Source organism: Juglans regia, chromosome 11, assembly GCF_001411555.2.
Source record: "Juglans regia cultivar Chandler chromosome 11, Walnut 2.0, whole genome shotgun sequence".
NCBI classification, from domain to species: Eukaryota; Viridiplantae; Streptophyta; class Magnoliopsida; order Fagales; family Juglandaceae; genus Juglans; species Juglans regia.
The window spans coordinates 5,711,331-5,734,257 of NC_049911.1; the positions used below are offsets into that span (position 1 = coordinate 5,711,331).

The 22,927-nt window shown below is 35.2% G+C and overlaps 1 pseudogene; it reads left to right on the top strand.

The window, feature by feature from the left end:
* Positions 1-2,146: 2,146 nt before the first annotated feature.
* On the top strand, positions 2,147-3,636 carry LOC108980330 (annotated as a pseudogene).
* Positions 3,637-22,927: the final 19,291 nt, after the last annotated feature.

Sequence of the window (22,927 nt, forward strand, 5' to 3'; positions counted from 1 at the left end):
CTAACATAATGAATCAAAATTAAAAAATCAGCAACTTAAGAAATTTATATGTAGTACGTACAGTTGAAACAGTCCAAATTTGTTTCGAATTTGTCATCAATCTAAAGCAAATTAGCAATGAAATGCAAACCAAAAAAATTATCAAATTATATTCCTTCTCCCTCAAATAACTCATGTAGATCAAGATGAAACAAAAAGAAAAGAAATCATGTGGATGCTCAATTAAATAAAGGTATGATTTTGATTAATTCAGCTCAATCTGTTAATTGCATCCCAGAAATATATGCACAAATTAAAGAAGATCAAATATATATATATATATATTTATATATATATATATATATATTTATTCTATGAGCTACTGAACCTCAGTCTTTGATCAATCACCTATATATGGCCTCAAATCCAGACAATAAAGCTTATAATTCACTTTGACTGATCATGGTCATGAGAATCTACATATATATTTATAGTACTATTCATGTTTCACGCTTAACTTTTCACGGTCGAAGCACGTTATCATGATTAACTTGAAGATTAAATTGAAAACCCATACCAGGGGTGGTCGTGGTGGTAGCTTGGAGTGGAGTGGTGGCTCGGGAGGAGCACGGCAGCGCTGTGGAGAGCTGGTGGTCGTGGGTTACGAACAGAGCAAGGGAGAGAGGGAGGGCCTCGGGCTGCTCGGCTAGGCGTGGAGGAGAAGGGGGCTCCGACGGAGGACTGTGGACGGCGCCGAGATGTGGGTGGTGGCGAACGGCACCCCCAGCGGCGGCGATATAGAGAAATCCGAGAGAGAGAGGTGAGGCTAGATTTGGGGAAAAGCCAAGAGATCGGCGCTGGGGCTGGGGGAAAAGGAGGGGTTGGCTGTCGAGGTGAGGTGGCGGTGGCGGTGGCGTGGTGGGGTCGCCGGTGACGGCTGTGGGTGGCGGAGGCTTGAAGGAGAAGAATTTGGGGAGAGGGGGGCAGGGGGGCGGGGAGAGTTCGGCGAGGGAAACAAATTAATGAGGGAAAAACCTAACCAGCGGCATTTAAATTTTATGTGCTTTTTCCGGCGAATTTTATTCGCCGCTAATAAGTTTTAAATGAAGCATATTTTGTTACGGCGACAATTTTCGCCGCAAAATCAATTAATAATAGCGATTTTTTCATTTCGACGAAAACTTAACATGCTACAGTATAAAATTATTTATTGCGGCGAAAAAAATCGCCGCTATAGATGGAAAAATCGCTGCAACAAGTCAAGACAAAATTATTTTCCTCCATTTCGCAACTTAACCGAGGAAATTGAGCGGCGACTTGAAAATCGCCGGAAATAACATCTATTTGCAGCGATTTGGGTTGCGACGATTTAAAAATCGCTGGAAAAGACCTGATTTCTTGTAGTAAGAGTAGGGTCTCTTCACTGTCGTCCTTTGTACTTTCCAAGTCCACTTTACTTCCAGAGATTCTATCACATCGAATGCCTTACTTCTAGATCTCAGCTGCCTGGGACAAAATTCTAATTCTTTCCACATTGATTTGGACTGATTCCACCTCGTACGCCAAAAGACTTCTAGAAAAAGTGGAAGAACTGACTTGGAGGCCGAGCGCTAGTCTATTTCCACAATGACTTGCACTAATATTTAGACCCACATCTTACTCCGTTCGTAGAAAGGTGCAAAATTCCTTAATGTCCATATTTATTTAACACGGACTGTCCGTTTCAGTTAATTAGAATATTCGCAAAAGGAGGATGCGATGAACTAAGCTTGGTATTCGGAAATTCAGGTTCATTTTCGGTCAAATTAGCTTATACAGTCCCGGATCTTCATAATTCCAATATTTAAGGTTATCACACCAATTTGTTTGTTCTATATTTCACTTAATTTCTGTTGTCGCCAATTGTATGCTGGCGAGGAATCTGAGTAAAAGTCTGAGTGTACGGAATATGTGTAAAAGCATTTCCATATTCTGTTTTTTATAACGTTTCTGAATTAAAAACTATATATCTAGCGGGCTGTAGATATATAGATACATCCAGCCGCCAAAACTCGGCATCCTGAAGATATAAACTGAAACTTCAGGTTCTCTTTCGACGTTCTCCAACTACTCTCTCTCTCTCTCTCTACTTTCCAAGCCGAAGATTACCTTTTTAGGACAAAAAGCCATGTTTCGTCTCTTCATCTTCCTTCTACTTCTTCCCACCGCTCACACAGTTTATTTCCAAATAAATCGCTTTGAGCCCAATGCCAACAACATACTATACTCGGGAGATGCAGCACCTTCTGTTGGAGCCATTGAGTTGATCAACAGATATACTTATTTATGCCGAGTCGGTCGAGCCATCTATTCTGAGAGGGTGCCTCTCTGGGATTCTGATACAGGAAAACTCACTAACTTTACCACACATTTCTCCTTCGTTATCGACACCCAAGGTCGTGCTGAATATGGCCATGGTTTAGCCTTCTTCTTGGCTCCTGTCGGGTTCGAAGTGCCTCTAAACTCAGCTGGTGGATTTTTAGGCCTATTCAACACAACAACCAGCGATTCATCTCAGAACCAAATTGTTCTTTTCGAATTCGACTCGTGCGTGAACAAACAATGGGATCCACCATTTGAGCATGTGGGTATTAATAACAACTCAATTGCTTCCACAAAATACACTTCCTGGAATGCCAGCTCACACAGTGGAGATACTGCTGATGTATGGGTCACTTACGATTCTTCTACGAAGAACTTGAGCGTCTCTTGGAAATATGAAACAACCTCTAATGCTCAAGAGAATACGAGACTTTCTTTTGAAATTGATCTCATGCAGGTTCTTCCAGAGTGGGTCATAGTTGGATTTCAGCTGCTACAGGTCAATTTACAGAGCGCACTAAAATTCTGTCATGGGAATTTAGTTCAAGTTTGGAAAGAAAGGAAAGAGGGGGGAAGAACGAAAAGAAGAAGAGTTTAGTGATTGGTCTAACAGCCTCAGCTGGTGTTCTGATAGCTGTAGCAATTGTAACATGTGTAATATTGAGGGCTTTGAAGGTAAAGAAAAAGGAAGATGAAACAAATGAGACTGTGAACTTAACATCAATTAATGAAGACATTGAGAGAGGAGCAGGACCAAGGAGATTTTCTCACCGATATCTTGCTTTAGCCACCAACAATTTTTCAGATGACAAGAAATTGGGACAAGGAGGGTTTGGTGCCGTCTACAAGGGGTACTTCATTGATTTGGATATAGCAGTTGCTGTGAAGAAAATCTCAAGGGGGTCTAAACAGGGAAGAAAGGAATACGTAACTGAGGTGAAAATTATTAGCAGGATAAGACACAGGAATCTGGTTCAACTCATAGGATGGTGCCATGACAATGGTGAGTTCCTACTTGTTTACGAGTTTATGTCAAATGGTAGCCTAGATATGCACTTGTTTGGCAAGAGGAGTCCTTTAACTTGGGCAGTGAGATACAAGATAGCTTCTGGGTTGGCATCTGCGCTGCTTTATCTCCACGAAGAATGGGAGAAATGTGTCGTTCACCGAGACATCAAATCGAGCAATGTCATGCTTGATTCTAGTTTTAATGTGAAGCTTGGAGACTTTGGATTGGCTCGGCTCATGGACCACGAGCTAGGTCCTCAGACAACAGGATTGGCTGGAACGTTTTAGCTTGTTGTCTTTGATTTTCTTTTGTATGGCTTATTGTCTTAGGTATACAAACTACAATCTATACATGATATTGTCTTATAGTTTTTTATTTTCCTTTTATGGAACGTTTTAGCTGTCACTTTTAGAGATGAATCTTATTCTAGTTTGAGCCAATTAGTTTTTGGAAAGATTCTTATGTTATTACGCACTTTATTTTCATGCAATACTTGGGTTTTTGGCTTTTCGGAAAAAATTCACAGAATCTCAATTTTCCTCGAAGTATTTGAGGTCAAATCCTAGCCTGCTTGTGGGCTTCAGAACCAGTTTTCATCAGAATAATTCTTATTCTATGATCTGGTATATATCACTCTCACAATTTAATTGTCATGAACATACAATTAGGTCCTGCAATTGATTTAAAGCAATGTGGTGTTTAAAATGATAGCCTAAAACACATCGTTTTAAAATATTTTAAAATGTGGTGTTTAAAATATCGTTGCACACTGATAAAACGCATGTTGTTGCGATTGCTGTACTTGCTGTTTAAAATGTACAAGGGAAAAGAATACAAGTAAAACGGCGATGGAGACCCTTGAAGTCCACCCTTTCTCTTGTAATTTTCTGTCAAAATCTTTATTCAATTATACATGAAAAGAGCGTCGCAGCAAAGTTTTATAGATTCAAATTTCCAAAAATTGATATTTTTCACCCTCCTTTAATTTTAATTAACCTTTAAGATGCATGTATGAAAAGTAGGTTAAGAGGCATCAGTTAGCTAGTTTTTTTTAACGATTAGAGTCTTCATGTGTAACCTATGGTAGCTCAAGGATCCAAAGTATGTTTATTCTGGTGATCAATTATGACAAAACTTTTGAAGCTAACGTCTCACAATTACCACGCATTAGAAAAATAAAGTAAAATCACCCTAATTAAACACTTGAACACAACATTATAAATGAGTCAAAATTACCAAGCATTAAACTGATAAACATTTTTGTAAGGCGTTTCCACTCAACTACCAATTATTTAAGTGTTTTGTATCTCAGTTTGAAACTTCATTGACAATATACATCGAAACATCAATTTGAAACTTCAGTTACGAAATTAATGTGCAAAACTTTAACCACAACCAGCTTAGAGTCAATATCAACTTTGGGTTGGAGATTGTTGTACAGTGAGTATAAATAATGAAACTTATCGTACGTGGTTACTTTCTTCTTATGTGCATGCTAATAAGCTGGACACTACTTGCCTAACGCTTTTTAAAAATATAGAGCAATGGTGAGGAACTAATTACAATGTCGTTTTTTTTATGACAATATTTACTCTCACCAATTACGATATACATACGATTTGCAAGCAAATTTACCTCCAAGATATAATAAAGTCTAGAACAAGTCTGTTTATCTAACTATTTTATACACACATGAAATTAAAACCTGAATATCCTCATAAAGGACAACCCAAAATAACATGGATTTGTGTACCAACATTTTGAGTGGGCTTAGTGTCTAATACAAAAAAATTCACTGGTAAATATAGGGCTGTAAATGAACCAGTCTGTTCAATAATCCGCTCAGTACTCGCCCGGTTAAACTCGAATCGAACTCGACTGGTGAAAAAAAAAAAAGATTCGCTCGTAAAAGCAGATACTCGCTCGATTACTAAATGACATATACCCTACAAAACTCGACTCGATTCGGCTAAGACTCATTAAGACCTGCTCGTTTATGCCCAAGTCGACTCGATTAAAGCTCATTCATATATTGATAAATATATATATATATAAGTATACACTTATGTATATATACATATATATATGTATTAGCTAATAATATAAGCATACCATTTTTATAATTAAATATATACTATGTAACCTAATTACTTATGTCTATACTTTGAATATACTTCATAACTATATTTTATAATTTGTACAATAATAAAGTCGATACGATTTAATAATATATATTAGTATGTGAGAATCATATATGAAATAGATATATTTTATTATATTATGTGTATGTATTAATAATTTATGCAAGCATATAATATATTGTTATTATGGATAAATATCAACTAGTTAGATATTAATTATTTTTTTTTATAAAAGAGCCGGAAGCCACATGTCCAATACTGACCCCGGCCTAACTTTATTAATAGCCCTCACTTATGGCGGAGGAATACCGTGGTAACAAAACCGACACTCGGGATTTACCAAACAAACACTAAAACCATCCATTGTATCCAACCAAAACCAAATAAAACCAAACCAACAAAACTACTAAAACCAACCTATAAAAAACCATCTAAAAGCAAACCTATACAAATAAAACAAGATCACCTAGACATGCCTATAAAAACAACACTGAAAGCAAAAACAGAAATCAATAAATAGCGACCCAGCTTAAGGATAATCTATGATCCGAACAACTCCAAGTTTTCTGTTGGTTTTCATGCTCGTTACTTTTACTTGCAGTTAAGAAACTATTATGCATGAAACTATCTAACACATTCCGCACCAATTAAACTCAGCACCCTAGCTCTTACGCCTTAGTCCTGGAAGACCCCACTTATCCACTCTGATCAAGCCCCGCAGCAGAGGAGGGAGCTCACTCATGATTTTCCATTCCACTTCACCTTCTCTTGCGCCTCTTCTAGCTAACCAATCCGCAACAGCATTTCCTTTCCTATGAACATGCATAAACTTTGGATCCATATTTTTGAGCAAATCTTAAAGTTCCTTCCAAAATTCCTCCAAATACTAGATACCACATCTATTATTCTTCAACCATGATAGAATCACCTTTGAATCCATTTTAATATCTACTGCTATGAAATTCATCTTTTTACAATGTTTAACTCCCTCCATCAGCGCTCGTAATTCTGCATAATTATTGTTTCCATACCCAAGATTCATGGAGAACGACAACAACAAAGCTCCCTGCATGTCCCGAATAACATCTACAGCCCCCGAAGCTCCTGGATTCCCTAGACTACTTCCATCCGTATTCAGTTTCACACGTCCCTATGACGGCTTAGACCGTGATATAAATTTTATTTGTTATTGCTTGATTTGGGAATTGATAAATATTCAGACTATTAAGAATGTAAAAGTCGGTTTGAGTAAGCTTCTTTGGTTTTGAAAAACCTTGACAGATCACGCCTATCCACTGTTTGATAGATTGCCACACCACCTGAGCAGATTCAACCTTACCTTCCATACGGGCATTACACCTTCTAGTCCATAACCTCCACAAAATAATAGTAGGTAATGCACCCAAGATGACACCTATTTGAGAGACATTTGAAGCACTTCGAAACCAACTAAGACAGGTTTCATGCCAATTTCTTCCAACCTGCAAACCAAGAATAGCTCCAAATTTTTTCCAAACCTCAACTGCAACTTCTCCCTCAAATAAAACGTGATTTAAATCTTTATATTTTCCTTGATTACAACAGTAACACTTTGAGGCTAAAGGAGTTCCAATTCTCCTAATTCTATCATCCACTGCTAAAGCTCCATGCCATGCCTTCCACATTAGAACAGAAATTTTTTTTAGAAGCATATTATTCCAAATCCATTTATCCCCCTCATAATTCTGGCCTCTTACCCGAACACATTTCCAGGCTGATTTGGTGGAAAACTTACCACTATCAATTTTAATCCAAATTAACAAATCATTTCCCTTTTTACAATTAGCAAGGACATTTAGTACCCTTTCCACATTTTCAATCCCCACCAACCTATCTAAAAATGCCATATCCCATCCTCTAACCAGTTGACAGTCTTTAAATTTCAATAGAGGTTGCTCACTCACAAAAAAATTCTCAGCAAAAGGTCTCTGATCCAGCCACTTGTCATACTAGAAAAATACATTACCTTCTCTGATTTGCCATTTAGAATCGCTCAAAATAGTAGGAATACTTCTAACGATCGTACGCCAAAAACTTGTACCCTTTTGAGAACCCAGAAGCATCAAAGGGTTATTCCCCACATATTTCGAACGAAAAAAGCTTGCCCAAAGAGAATTTTCATGCATCAATTTCCAGGCGAATTTTAAATGAAGAGCATTTTGCATTTCATCCAAAGATCTAATACCCAACCCTCATTCTCCTATTGGCCTACATATTTTACTCCAAGCAACCCATTTTTACTTTCCCCTTCGATCACTTTCTCCCCCTAAAAAAAAGAGCTCATTAACCTATTTAAAGAAGAGATAATTAATTTTGGAACTTGCAAAACTTCCAGTAGATATAACGCCATACTAGCAAGAACATGTCTCAATAGAATCACTCTTCCCCCCACCGATAACAATCTCATTTTCTATTCACTTATTTTTCTTTTAACCTTATTCACCAACTCCTCCAAATCCCCAATTTTAAGTCTTCCCGAAACAATTGGAACCCCCAAATATTTAAAAGGAAAATTTCTTTTCGAAAAACCCGTAAATCTTTTGAGATTCCTTCTTTTAGCTATTGGAATTTTTTTTGAGAAATACATAGCAGTTTTCTCTTTATTAATCAATTGACCAGACCACTTCTCATATGTAGCCAAAATATTTAGAATGCACTGAATTGATCTACAACCACCATTAGTGAATATGACCACATCATCTGCATACATTAGATGAGAGACTAAAGTAGCCTCTAGCTTGAGAGAATTGGCCAAAACTTTTCTCTTACACCCTTTGTTTTATTAGTCGAGATAGGACTTCCTGCAAAATAATAAACAAATAAGGCGACAAAAGATCCCCTTGTCTCAATCCTCTACCACCCTTGAAAAAGCCTTTCATCGTACCATTCATTAATATAGAATACCAAGGCGTAGTAATACACTCGCTAATCAATCCACAAACTGTAGTAGAAAACCCAAAGGAATGGAGCACCTTTAGGAGGAACTCTCAATCAACATGATCATATGCTTTGGCCATGTCGAGTTTCAACACCACATTTCCCCCATGTATTTTTTTATTAATAGAATGAACCATTTCCTAAGTCAGACTGATATTTTCAAAAATACTTCTTCCAAGAATAAACGCACCTTGTTCAACAGAAATTATTTTTGGAAGTAGAATTGCCAAACTGTTCACAATCACCTTTGAACAAATTTTATAAAACACCGAACAAATGCTTATCGGCCTAAATTTATCAAACCCCATTGGCGTATCCATTTTTGGGATTAATACCACATAAGAAGACGTATAAAATCTTGACCATTTACCTCCTCTAAAAAATTCTTCCACAACTGCCATAATATCCATTTTAATAATGTCCCAAACGCTTTTAAAAAACCCGATCCAAAACCATCTGGCCCCAGTGCACTATTAGAAGGAATGGAATCCAAAGCATTTTTCACTTCATTAATCAAAGGTATTGCACCAAGAGCCTCACTCTCCTCCAATGTTATAACGGGCAATATAATATGAGATAAATCCGGCAAACTTTCCTGACTCTCCTTTTGCAGAAAATTAGAAAAATAATTTACTGCTCTTAAATGAATATCCTCAGGAGATCTCAAATACGTGCCATCTTGGAACCTCATTTCCGTGACTCGCTTTTTTCTTTTATAAGATAAATATGCATGGAAGAAATGTGAATTTTGATCCCCTTCCACACACCATTTAACTTTCGCCATTTGAGCCAATCTAGTTTCTTCCTGGTGCCTCCAATTAGCTAATTCCATATGTTTAAGCACAAGTTCCTGTTCAATTCCCGAATCCCATTCCTATTGTAGCGCGGATTCAAATCCCTCATTTTGAGTTTCTAACCCCTGTATATGTGCTTTAGTTCTTCCAAAAATTCTCTTATTCCACTCTCGCAAAGCCCCTCTTAATTTTTTCAGCTTGAAAGCCAACTTGAAAAGGCCCATTCCACCCACATCCTCCTTCCAGATACTCCCCACAAAATCATGAAATTCTGGATGCTCTATCCACATTTGTTGAAACCGAAATGGAGAAGGTCCATACGAGAAAGGGTCTGACTGAAATTCAATAAACATTGGCGAATGATCTGACGTTGATCTCAATAAATAGCAATTACTCACATTTGGAAATTTTGTCAAGCAACTAGCATTCAATAAACATCTGTCCAATTTTGCCCAGTTTCTTGATAGACCTCTTTGGCCATTACACCAAGAAAACCTTATTCCCAAAGACTTCATGTCCATTAATCCACAATTCTCAATCCAAGAATTAAACTCCATTGCCATTCTCGAACGTGGTCTGCCACCCCGACGTTCCGAGTCATCTCTTATAATATTGAAATCACCTGCAATAATACAATATTCATTTCCTAGTACTTGACCATTGAGAGACTCCCACACATCTCTCATTTCCACCATATTACATTTGGCATATACAAAGCAGCAAAGTACACTTGTAACTCCATCACCAACACGAGTTAAAATAAATTATTCTTTAAATAAAATCAGCTGAACTGAAATATCATTTTGCCAAAGCACTCAAATTTTACTAGACTCCCCATCATTAGTAATAAACTTATCTATGTGTACAAAGTGTAATACATCCTGCACCTTATCAAACGAGGCAAAAGGTTCCATTAAGCAACAATTTTCAGTTTTAATTTCTTAACCAAGTTTCTTAATCTACCTCTAGAGGTGCCAAGACCTCTAATATTCCATGATAAAATCAGACCAATCATAGAGAAAATTTATTTGGCCGGGCTATCACCCGGTTTGAACTACGAACCTTTTGAAATGTTTTTCGAGCTCCTTTTTTCTTAATATCAACATCCTCATTGTCTGTGACATAATATCTGTGCTTTGAGAAATTTTCAACATTTAATTCCGTATCCGGTTCAGAAATAAAATCCTCCATACAAATGTTCTTCTCAGCATTCTCCTCAGGTATTATCTCCAGTTCCGAATCTGAATCTGTCTATTCTACTACCTTTTCAAGTTCAAATCCCTCTACATTTCAGAAACAGAGTTCCCCCCTATTCACGTTTTCATCAGTATTCGCTTTCGGCAACCCCTCCAATTCCAAAGTTATAGTACCATTTATTTATGTTCCCTCTATTTCCTCTTGTTCTATTTCCTCTACATGATACTCCTTACCTGATAACACATTTTCTTCGCTCGACCTAACATCAGTTCCGTTTCCCTCCAGATTTTCTGAACTTGTCCCTCCTTTGCACCACGATCCTGTTGCATTAAGTTTTGATCTTAAGGCATATGTGTTAGCGTAACCAAGTCTTCACTTGTATTTCCTTGTTCCATTCCTGATCCCATCATCATCAATCCCTTGCCTTTATCTATATCCTCCTTTGGAACAGCTTGTTGATCTGTTTTTGTAGCTTCTATGTCCTTTACATTCTTACGAACCCCAACCTTTCTCAATTTATCTGAATCTTCAATCTACACGTACGTACGTTATGCCCTTGTACCTTACATTTGGAACAGAACGCAGGGAGAGTCTGATAAAGTACTTCCTATTTTCGTCCCAACCCTGGCATCCCAATCCAAAAAAAAAAAAAAATCGGTTCTTTTACTGCATCCATCCATGCGAGTAGCACATTTTGTTGGATTGTCTCTTCTATTGTATCGGCCAATCGGAGCAGTTAAAATCTTTAGTAAAGATTCATGATAAAAATTTGGTGGAAGACCGAGCAGCACTATCCAGACTGGGACCAACGATGGTTCTTCATCTTCATTGAAATCTGGTTTCCAATAAAATGCTCGATATTGAACCCCATTAACCTCACAAGTTTTATGAGAGAGCGCTTTCAAGAAATCATGTTCATTCGACATACGGATGAAAGTGTTTCGTGGTCTTCTCATAGCTGAAACCACCGGCATGCATGATAATCCTCAGCAGAGATGAATAAACGATCGAATTGCATCCAACGAGGGCCTCTGCCTTAGGAACTTCAGCACAATGGAAAATCAAAAAGGTCAGCAGATCGAGCAATTTCCTCCTTAGAAAACTGAAAACAAATTTTCCTGTCCACGTACTTTGGCCCACGATGGGGCACATACATTTCAGGTAGAGGTTGCGGAACCATCGAAACCAGTTCAACATAAGAATGTCAACCTGCCTCTCAGCATCTTGGCCGCCATGGCCCCCTACGTGAAGAGAACCCGAGGAATCCCAAACTCTTGTTAAACTCAGCTCTCAGTTTCTTGCAGTTTCTTGGCGCGTTCTTGGAGCTCTCTCTATACCGTCACTATTTTCAACCATTCATCTTTAACATTAATATTAGTCGATTATATTAATTATTTATAAATTATTAAAATCTTATAATTCAATAGAATTTATACTTGTTAGTTTTACAAATTTAACATTAGATTTTTTATTTTTTATCTATCTAATTTATTATTTATTTAATCTTATTCAAAAAATAAAAAATAAACAATTCGAGCTCATTTTTGGGATGAGGTCGAGCTCACGCTCGAGTTGGAAATTTAGCTTACTGAGTCAAGCTTGAGCTCGACAAGTCAAAGACTGGCTCAGCTAGGCTCGATTACAGTATTGGGTAAATGGAATGAGTCAACCTTGATCAAGACATCCTCAACAATATCTCTGGGATCTTAACAGACCTATCAGCTAACTGAAGTGTCATTTAAGTAAATTTTGACTCCCCTAAGCCTAACTATGAATATACAAAATATGATAGCAGGTTCACACTCGCCCCCAAATCTAATAGAGATCTCTCAATATGATGATTCTCAATCTTACATGAAATTGTAAGAGATCCAGGGTCCTTGTATTTGACTGGATATTTACTCTAAATGACAGAATTAGCTTGTTCAGTCAAAAATGCCTTTTTTCATTATTCTTCATTTTTACTATAACAAAATCCTTAAGAAATTTCGCATGAGTAGATGTTCGCTGAATTGCATCAAGGAATGACATATTAATTTTAATTGCTTAAACACCTCTAAAGTATCATCAAATTTAGTGTTTTTTGATAATTTTCCAACCTCTGAGGAAATGAAACTCTAGGAACAAATTTCTTAATAGGCTCAGAAGGACTAGAATCATGAGCTTTTAGGGACATTGGGTTGACATTCTTTTTCTCTGTGGAATCCAACTCTTTCACTTTTAGTACTTTAACTTGATTGTCAACTTGTCTATCCAACCTGAGGGTGATAATGGATTGAACATGCTCATGTACTCCCTGAGTAGAATTGGATGCATTATTGAGGGCATACTATCCTTTTGGATTGGGTATAGGTTGACTTGGAAATTTTCCTCTATCCCTCTCACCAACATGGGTTGCTAACTAGCGAACTTGACTCTCTAATTTTGAAATTTTTTTAGCATTCATTTGAGTGGAATTTTTCATCTCCTGAATGGTGTGGTTAGTGGATTGCATGAATGTGTTAAGAGGCTCCTCCAATGATGAATGATGTTGTCGTGGTGCTACAAATGGAGGAGCAGATTGAGGAACATGAGGATAAATTGGGTTAAGTGGATGATATTGACTTTGTTGCTGCATCTATGGTCCACCTAAATTCATGGGAGGTTGATTCGCCTCCAGGAAAAATTAGGATGACTCCGCCAATTAGGATTGAAAGTCTATAAAAAATGACTAGCAAACGGTTTCTCAAAATTATTTAGTATATTTGCTTGCTTAGAATAGCACTATGGCCTGTGAGGAAGGACGTAAATGTTTGTATCATATGCATGGGACTAGCACAGAAAGAACATACTTCATCCTGAACTTGATTGAGAGAATTCATGGTTCTACCTAGTGTTAAAGTTTCTACCTTACGACTGATATTATCTAATCTGACCTTAATATCATGATCCTCACTTAATCATATAAACCTCCTTTCTTGACTATCTGTGATGATCTCTCTCTACAAGTAGAAAAGTTCCATTGTTGGGAGCTTTCTAATAAATTTTCAAGAAACTTAAATATCTCATTATCCGTTAAATTCAAAAATTCACTACTATTCATTGACTCAATCATGTTATGGTTTGTCTGAGTTAAAAAATTATAAAAGTATTATACCATTCTCCATATCTCAAAATCATGGTGAGGACACTTCAAAATCAATTATTTTTTTTATATAAAAACTAACTACAACAAGTAGAAGAATAAATTTAGTCAATATTCAATGTGTTTTCAAGTCCCCAGCAACGGTGCCAAAAACTTGTTGTGAAATTTCAATTATACTCGTAACTACAGGGATTGTACCGAAGTATAGTTTAGCAAGAATGAGATCGAACCCTCAAAGACTTGTAAAAACGTAGGAAACCAATCAAATATAAATCAAATAAATTATAATCTAATTTAGAAAGATGAGTTGTAAAATAAAATAAGAAATTAATTATAACTAAACAATCAATTAATCAAAATGAGAAATAATTAATTTAATAAATCAATCACAATAAAAGAATTAAAATAAATTCTAAAGATGCAACTAATATAAATAACGAATAAACTATTATTAAAGAATGATCTAAGGTTTTGAAATCCACCTTATTAATTCATAGTAATATATTTATGATAATTGATTCTTCCCGAACATCTACATGATAATCTAAAAATCAATCTCGTTATCATGGAAAATATCATCTTTGAAATCCTTTTTTAAGAAAATATCTAAAATATGTTCTTTTTCGCTCAAAGATATAAAATCAAATTATCACTTGTATCCTTTAAAACAAATCACAAAAGATATAAGATTTTATTTTTAACAAAATTATAGAGCAGGCTCTCAATTGATTAATATTATTCTAAATCATGAGAAAAACATGATTAAACTCATATCAAGAATTCTATATCTCTCAACTGAAATGAAGCAAGAACAATATATCGTTGAAAACATAAATAACTGGGGGAAGAATAAATCTCATAAATAATACTACTAATTTTCAATGAGGCTTCATCCTCAACCTTAGTTGAAAACTTACCTAGACATGTTCACGAAAATAAACTTCAAAATATAAACGTAAATAAACATCAAAGAAATATTTTAAAGAATTTGAAGAAAAATAAAAATTACAGTGCTATCAAAATGTAAACATAGCTATAAAATTGAAGGTAAAATTATACCAACTTCCCTGCTATACTAGAAGAATATTGTGATGCTAGTTAGATTACAAATGCAAGTGATAACAAGGATACATCTAGTTAGATTTTCACCCTTAGTAGTGGAGTTGTTTCAAGGGCTTCTAAGAAAAAGATATGTATTTCACATCCCACAATGGAATTTGAATTTGTAGCATGAGAAATTAGAAAATATGCTAGTACAATTTGTAGTTTAATGTATGCAATGCATTGCACTAGGACAAATATTTCCTTTGCAATATGCAAACTTTCTAGATATATGGAGCATTGTAAATCAATTAGTAGAGACCTTGCGTACCATAAAAAGATTAGTTTGTTAGGACTATATTATACCAACTTTCCTGCTGTACTAGAAAGATATTGTGATGCTAGTTGGATTACTAATACAAGTGATAACAAGGCTACATCTAGTTGGGTTTTCACCCTTGGTAGTGGAGTTGTTTCAAAGACTTTTAAGAAACAAACGTGTATTTCACATCACACAATTGAATTTGAATTTGAATTTGTAGCCTTGCGACAATGGGCAAAGAGGCAGAATGACTGAGAAATTTGTTATTTGACATAAAGTTGTGGCCAAAATCGATGTTAACCATTTCTATGTGTTGTGATAATGAAGCTACTATGTCTAGGGCTTATAGTAAAGTATATAATAGAAAATGTAGACATATTAGTTTGGGGCATGAATATTTCAAGCAAATAATAAGTGATGGTATTATCACTATTGTATATGTGCAGTCAAGAAAATACATGGCAGATCCTTTCACAAATGGACTCTCCAGAGATTTGGTAACAAGTACATCTAGTAGAATGAGTTTGAAACCTTTCTTTTAAAAGTCACTTGTAATGGGGACAACTTTTAGCAAAAGTTTAAAGTTTATGTTTGTAAATGTTCATGAATACCAAGATGGAGTATATAGATTAGTCCAAACTAATTGGTGAGATATCTCGCTAAAATTTATGGGAATCATGTGTGTGATATGTCCGTTCTTAACGTATAAAGTCTTGGTTTAAGTCTGGATCACTATTGACTTTGTTAGGAGTTTGAGATACTTGCACTAATAAAAGGTTCAAACTAGTCAAAAGATTACATTTTTGTATGCGTGAAGATATCAACATTTTAATGAAAATTTAATATTGCAACCTAAGTGGTGGATTGTAATATTTATTATAGTTTGTGATATTAAGTATATGAATTTTAGAAATATTTTCAAAATGATTATATATTATATTTATTATTAATATTATTTTTAGAATCCACTTGAAAGCTATCAATTATTTTGGAAATTGGAGAATTTATAGAAAGTTTATAAGTTATGGGTTATGGTTATAATAACTTGGGGCTATATATATAGCATAAGCCATCCATTGGCTTAGTGGAACTGTGGAAGTGAAGCCCATGGTGGACCCAAAGGGCAAGGGTTTCGTATCACACCCAAGTCAATAAATGGGTTTTAACGATTTAATGAAGGGATGGACATCCCTATCCCTTTCCCTATCAGCCCAAGGTGCAAGGCAGCAAGCGCAGGCAACGAAAGGGAAAACTTTTAAATCCTCAAGCGCATCTACTTGTCCAACGTATGCATTGTTTGGGATCTCTTGGTTGAATAGTAAAGTCCAAGGATATTGGGGATATACGCATCTCATCTTTTCTCACTTTTCAAATTCAAATTTTTAATATTTTCATCTAATTATATCTAATAATTACAATTTTTTTAAATTTCTAAACAAAACACAAAATATAATTCAATTTTTTCAAATTCCATAATAAAAATCATATTATAACAATATGTTAACTTTATAATATTTTTATTCAATTTTTTCTCTTTCCTTTTCTAACACCACATAAAACTTTATACCTCAAATCATTTCATAATTAATCAAAATTCAGTTATAAAATATCTTTTATCCTGTTATAAAATCACAGTACTAGTACCGATGCTGATATTTATGATGTGGAATTTGTGGTAGTTATATGTGCTAATGGCCGGGTAGATGTAAATAGACGCACATGGTGGTTTGGTTAATGGGATGGTGTGATGTGTCAACACCAACACTACTACTTCAAGGATCCAAGCAGCAAGGCAGGTTTAATGCACAAGATAAACCTATCTTGAGGATGAAGCAGGGGATCATTTCCTTAATGCTAAATAATTGCATTTGGATTTAGTGGTTGCTGATGATGATGTACGTTCTAAGAGCATTCTAGTTGGATTATGCAAATGTAAATAAAGTGAGAAGTTTGGCTCATAGTGTAAAAATGTGATGTATTGGATTATGTAAATGTAAACAAAAATGGCTTTTAACTACAGTAAAAGAAGTCCTTGGGTCATATTTAGTGTTTACTGTAGCTCTCCCAGAAGCATTAAAAAAATATTTCTTTCGTAATAAACACTCTCTCTCCTTGCACTTTGATTGCCTTGGAAACAAAGTAATTAGTGTAATTATTTTTGAGTTTTCAGAAATTACGTTATTTTAGAAAATAATTTTCTAAAGCCAATTTTTTAAAACCACTATAATGTTCACCTCTATCTTCTTTTTCTCCGATTTCTTTTCAAAAGGTTACCTCCCTCATGCATTTTTTGCTTATTAATTAGGATTTTAACCGTTTGTATCTACTAATCATATATTAATTATAATTGATTATTAATTAACATATAATTGATAGAATTATAAAATATTTTAAAAAATAAATTAGGAAAAAATATTATTATTTTATTTTTATTTTGACTAACAGATAGATAATCGAATGTGAGAATAGGTTTTGAATGGAATAGCCAAATATAAAATCATGAGATATTATGCAAATTATGATTTTGCATTTGCGTAATCTAATGAGGATGCTCTTATGGGGCTCCAATTGTATCATTGATTAGTTATTTTGGAATATAAATCATGTGGTACTTTAGACTTTCCATTAGAGCGTTATAAAGTGTATCAAAATATATCCCAATCAAAAATGTGAGACTTGAGCTATGTCACTTACGAAGCACGAGCCCGACGAGGACGCTAAGAATTTAAGGGGAGGATACCCCATATAATGTGTAAGGGTAAGTTGTGTGTGTGACCCTACATTGTTTGAGAATAGAAAATTCTTGCCTTTTATAATATTTCAATAGAACTCCAATTGTAACATTGACTAATCCTTTTGAAGTATAGGCAATGTGGTTTGGACCGTCTATTAGGGCGTTACATTAACATATTTAAGAGTTCATCAATGAATGAAGACTTGTGTATGAACATTTTTATGATGATTTACGTTGCTCCCCTTTTATGACTTACATATGTACATTTTCCTTGAGCAGTTCTAACAATCCTATTTTAATTTTATAGTCATAGAAACACACTAAAATTAAAGTTCTTTGAATGGAAGAACAGGTTATTATTAGCGATAAAAATAGTTTGGGCACTTCTTTTCCAACCTGCTGGGATCATAAGATCGAATATCAATATATATAACTTCAATGAAGAAACTAACAATAGGTCAGGCCACTCAAATTGCTGTAAATATATATATGGTGAGGCACAAAATGGCTATTTACGTCCAAAAATAATCGCCTCAAATCTATGCTCTCCGTGCGTACTCATGTACTAGCCTCAGAAAATTCCGGCAATTTACTTGCGAAGGGAAAGACAGCAGTTTTCGGCGATTTAAATTTTTCTGGACTCAAAAAATATGTCTAATTGCGGCAATCACCTTTTGCTGGAAACTTCAATGAAAGCCAGTTGTCTATAGCATAAGACAACTTTCAGCATAAAATTATAATAAGAATTACCATATCGATGAACAGGGGAAGTGAGTTCCTACTAATTCTTTGATTCATAATCTTAGAGCGCAACCACCACCAATAATCAATATTGGCTTCATAATATTAAAAAGGGAAAACATCTTACACTGGCCGATACCATCAGGATAGTACTGAGAGCACTAACTAGACCGCGTGAAATACAGGACTCTGGACTGTTCATTGGCTCAACTTTAAAGTTAGAACTTAGAAACACTAATTATTTCCACGTTGATAATTTGGACTTTAAAGTTAGAACTTAGAAACTCTAAATATCTTAAATACGCCAAAGACTTTTACATTGACTTGGAGCCTCTCTATTTCCACTTAGACTTGGACTAATATTTACACCCACATGCATCTTACTCCGTAGAAAATGCCTTAATATCCGCATTTATTTCACATCGACTGTTCGGTTTCAGTTTAGAATATTCTGAAATACAGGTTCATTTTCTGTCAAATTAGCTTATATATACAGTCTCGGATCTTGATAATACCAGTGGTTTTTTGGGCCCAGCTTGGATCAAATTGTCGGAACAGAAGTGGAAACTGAAAATAAATGATAGAGTGAATTAAGTTACTCTTATGGAAATTGCTTGGAATGTATTAAACTCGTGTTGTGCTAGCTATATTGATCTCTGAGTTAGAAGAGTTCCAAGCTCATTGCCACCTATATAACTCTGCTCATGAAATGTTCGAACACCTATTTTTCAATCGCACTTTTGCACGGATTCTTTGGAGATAATCCTCTCGACAACTCAACATCTCATGATAATTTGTTGCTAGGGGTATGTATCTAAGGAGTTGGTTAAAGTGATTCTTAATTAATATATATATATATACTACAAGAAAAATGGATTTTTGTGATCAATTTATTATAACCAAAAGATTATTTACAACCAATTTTAGTTGCAAATAGTCATTTCTCTACAATTAACTGGAATTAACTAGTTGCAAATAAGCACTTTTCTTGTAGATATTTCACACTAGAATCTCCCCAAGTAATAATTTTGACATGTAAAGTGTTGGCAAAATCAAAAGGGCAGTAATTCAAATTAAAAAATGCAACGCACAATAAGTATAAAGGAGAGGGTATTTATATTGTTAATCAGAGGCAGGAAAGTCGGTATCCGACAGAGATATGCATGCCATGGAAATATTTAATTGCGCAGACACGGAAGGTAGAGGGGAATTGCAAAAGGAAGCGCTAATACATGAAGAACCTACGCGAATTGAAACTATCGAGCATCGATAAATTATGCAAAAGTCATCGAATAAATTATGAACATGAAATAGCATTGTTTGGTTGGTTTTATGAAACGAAATAATTATTCCCTTTGAACTAACCAAAAGCTGGAAGAAGTTGTTGGGAATAACTGTATATCTAAAATTAACTCGAAGTATAGTAGCGGAAATAAGTAAAAGAAAATACTGACAATCACACAGAAACAACAACAAGATTTAAGTGGTTCGGCTCAAAGTGAGCCTACGTCCACTGGTGGAGTCGGTATCGGAGATTTCACTATCAACAAAGATGGAGTACAGAAGAATAATACAAAACTTCTTTCTTAAAGAAGTTATCTCTCTATCTCTTTAACTTCTCTCTCAAGAAATCACTAAAAAATAAGACAAAATAGGATTTCTGAAGTCTTAAAAATAAATGGGCGTCGTTTGATATTTATAGAAACAGTGAATGTTCACTTCTGTGAACATTGGCTTGAGCGAAGTCTCGAGCGAGTGTCGAACGAGCATAGGTTTTGTACATTTCGCTCAAGCCAACAGATGAGCGATGTCGAGCGAAGCTCTCTGACTTGGATATCGCTCGAGCGAGTGTCAAGCGAAGCTCTCTGCCTGAATTCGCTCGAGCTGGATGTCGAGCGAATGTCGAGCGAAGCTCTCTGTCTGATTTCGCTCGAGCTGGATGTCGAGCAAAGCTCTCTGTCTGATTTCGCTTAAGCTGAGTGAACCTCCGCTCGAGCGAACATACGACATTGCACTGTTCCATTTGAATTCAAGCCACCTCTTAACAAATCTTTACCTTGGCTTGAACTCTGCCAATTTCAACACAAAAAACCTCTGACCACAAAAAACCTATTTTAACTTGTTTTTTAGCGATTTCTTGAGAGAGAAGTTAGAGAGATAGAGAGATAACTTTTTTGAGAAAGAAGTTTTGTATTATTCTTTTGTACTCCATCTTTGTTGATAGTAAAATCTCCGATACCAACCCCACCAGTGGACGTAGGCTCACTTTGAGCCAAACTACTTAAATCGTGATGTTGTTTCTGTATGATTGTTAGTATTTTCTTTTGCTTATTTCCGCTACTATACTTCGAGTTAGTCTTAGATATACAGTTATTCCCAACAGAAGTCACATCTTGCTATTCTGATCTGTTACCAAGTATATATAACTGACCCCCTTCCGAAAATAGCACTGTTAAGGTCAGTTGAATATGGGAAACCTGAAGGACTTTGGTAGCAGTGAGATCATGTTAGGACCTAGAAATCAAGCGTCCCAGTCTTTGAAGACGTAGAAAAATTTGCAAAAATGCCGTATGAATTCCCAAATGAACCGTCAGATGAGATGAGATGGACGAGTTACCTCTTATTAGACAACTTCAAATGGAAACTTTGGCTACCTTGAACTAGAATGTTATTGAGATACTCTGTTGGGCTGTTTGGTTTGTTATATATAATTTTTGCACATTGATTTTCATATCTTTCTTTTGTGCCATAAGTTGCATAAGTTTCTGTTCTTATGTAGGGGATACTCATGGTACATACTGTTATAGATTGATATAATGAAATGTAGATTTTAGAATAAACACATGTAATGTTTTCATTGGCTTACATAGAGAGTTAGTTATTACAGTTACTTTTACACGTCTGTATTACAGGTTATAAATACAGACTTATTCTTCTGTAATACAACTCACTTAATGAGAATACATTTTTCCAACTTCATCTCTCTCGTATCGGACTTCTCTTCTCCTCCATCTTTGATTACTCTGTTACACATACTTTCCAATATCATTTGAAGGGTACCATATCTACTTGAAAAATCCCCTTGTTCGAGTAAAGGTACTTCCCAACGGACTAGCTAGCTCTTTCTTTTGCAATGTAAGTTATTTTCTTGTTTCATCTTTTTATACTTACTGATCAGAAGCTATTTGCTTGGGTAGCTTGCAAGAAACATCTGTCCATAGTTTGTGCTAGGGATTTGAAATTACAACTCTTTCAACTTTCATCAAAGAAAATTAATGATTTTTATGGGATTGACCTGTTTTGCTATTGAGCTCAAATGCTCTCAGTTATACTATTGACTACTCTTAATTCCATATGCTTTGGTAGATTTTTTCTTTGGTTTTCGTTGTGTTCAGTTAGCACCTTTATAGTTTGAATCAGAATCACATATAAAAACATTACTTATATATATATATATATATATATATATTACTTATATATATTACATGCAACAGCAACATTACTTATACATATATATATATATATATATAAACATTTCTTCATTTGATGGTGGTTTAGTCAAGGTAAACACATTGATTATGTAAAAAATTTCCGTCAGCATTTAGAAATCCATATTCTATTGAATTTTCTATGATTTAGAAGGTCTACATGAACGGTCTAGGATTCTGAGCTGTGTAGAGATAGAAATGAATGGTTTCAAAGGAAACAAAGTATTAGGTAATGAAATACCCTTCATAAATTAAAGTGGAATTAACCTTTTAAAGTGTGTTACCCCTGTTGTATGAATTTGCTTAGAGAACCAGCAGCTGTAGCATCTTGAAGAGTGAAAAGATCAACAGTATACACAAAGGTGGGTAGCCAAAATGAGCAACAGTGTATCTTAAAAATGATTTGATCTTCCAGTTTATAGCATAATTTTCATAAAAGCCCGAGAGAAAAACTTGACTGGTATACAAATGAATGGAAAAGCCATGTTGACATATCTGATATATCATCTTAAAAGTATAATGCCATGACATTAATTTGTTTAAGTCTGATTTTAACAGCTCTATTTTCATTTTTCAGGTGACTTGCTTGGTATAATTTTCTTCATTTTAGATTCAAACCATATCAGAGTCGTGCTTTTCATGATGAACTTTGGTTGCTGTTTGTAGGCATGCACAATGATTTTGCAGACTTCTTACATACTTATGCTTTGAAAAAATTGTTCAGTGATATATCAACTAAGCTGAAAATGTTTGTTGTTCGTGTATTCTGTTGACCATGTTCATATCAGTACATCTTCCTTTTTTTCCTTCTAACTTGAGCATGCTAATTAAACACTTGATTACAACATGAGTGAGCGAACATTACATTCAACGTACCCTCCTTTTAACTACAAACATGATTTTTGTAAGGTTGCCACTCAACTACCAATTATTTAGGTGTTTAGTATCGCAGTTTGAAACTTCAGTGACAATATACAAAACATCAACTTTGGGTTGGAGATTGTTGTGCAGTGAGTATAT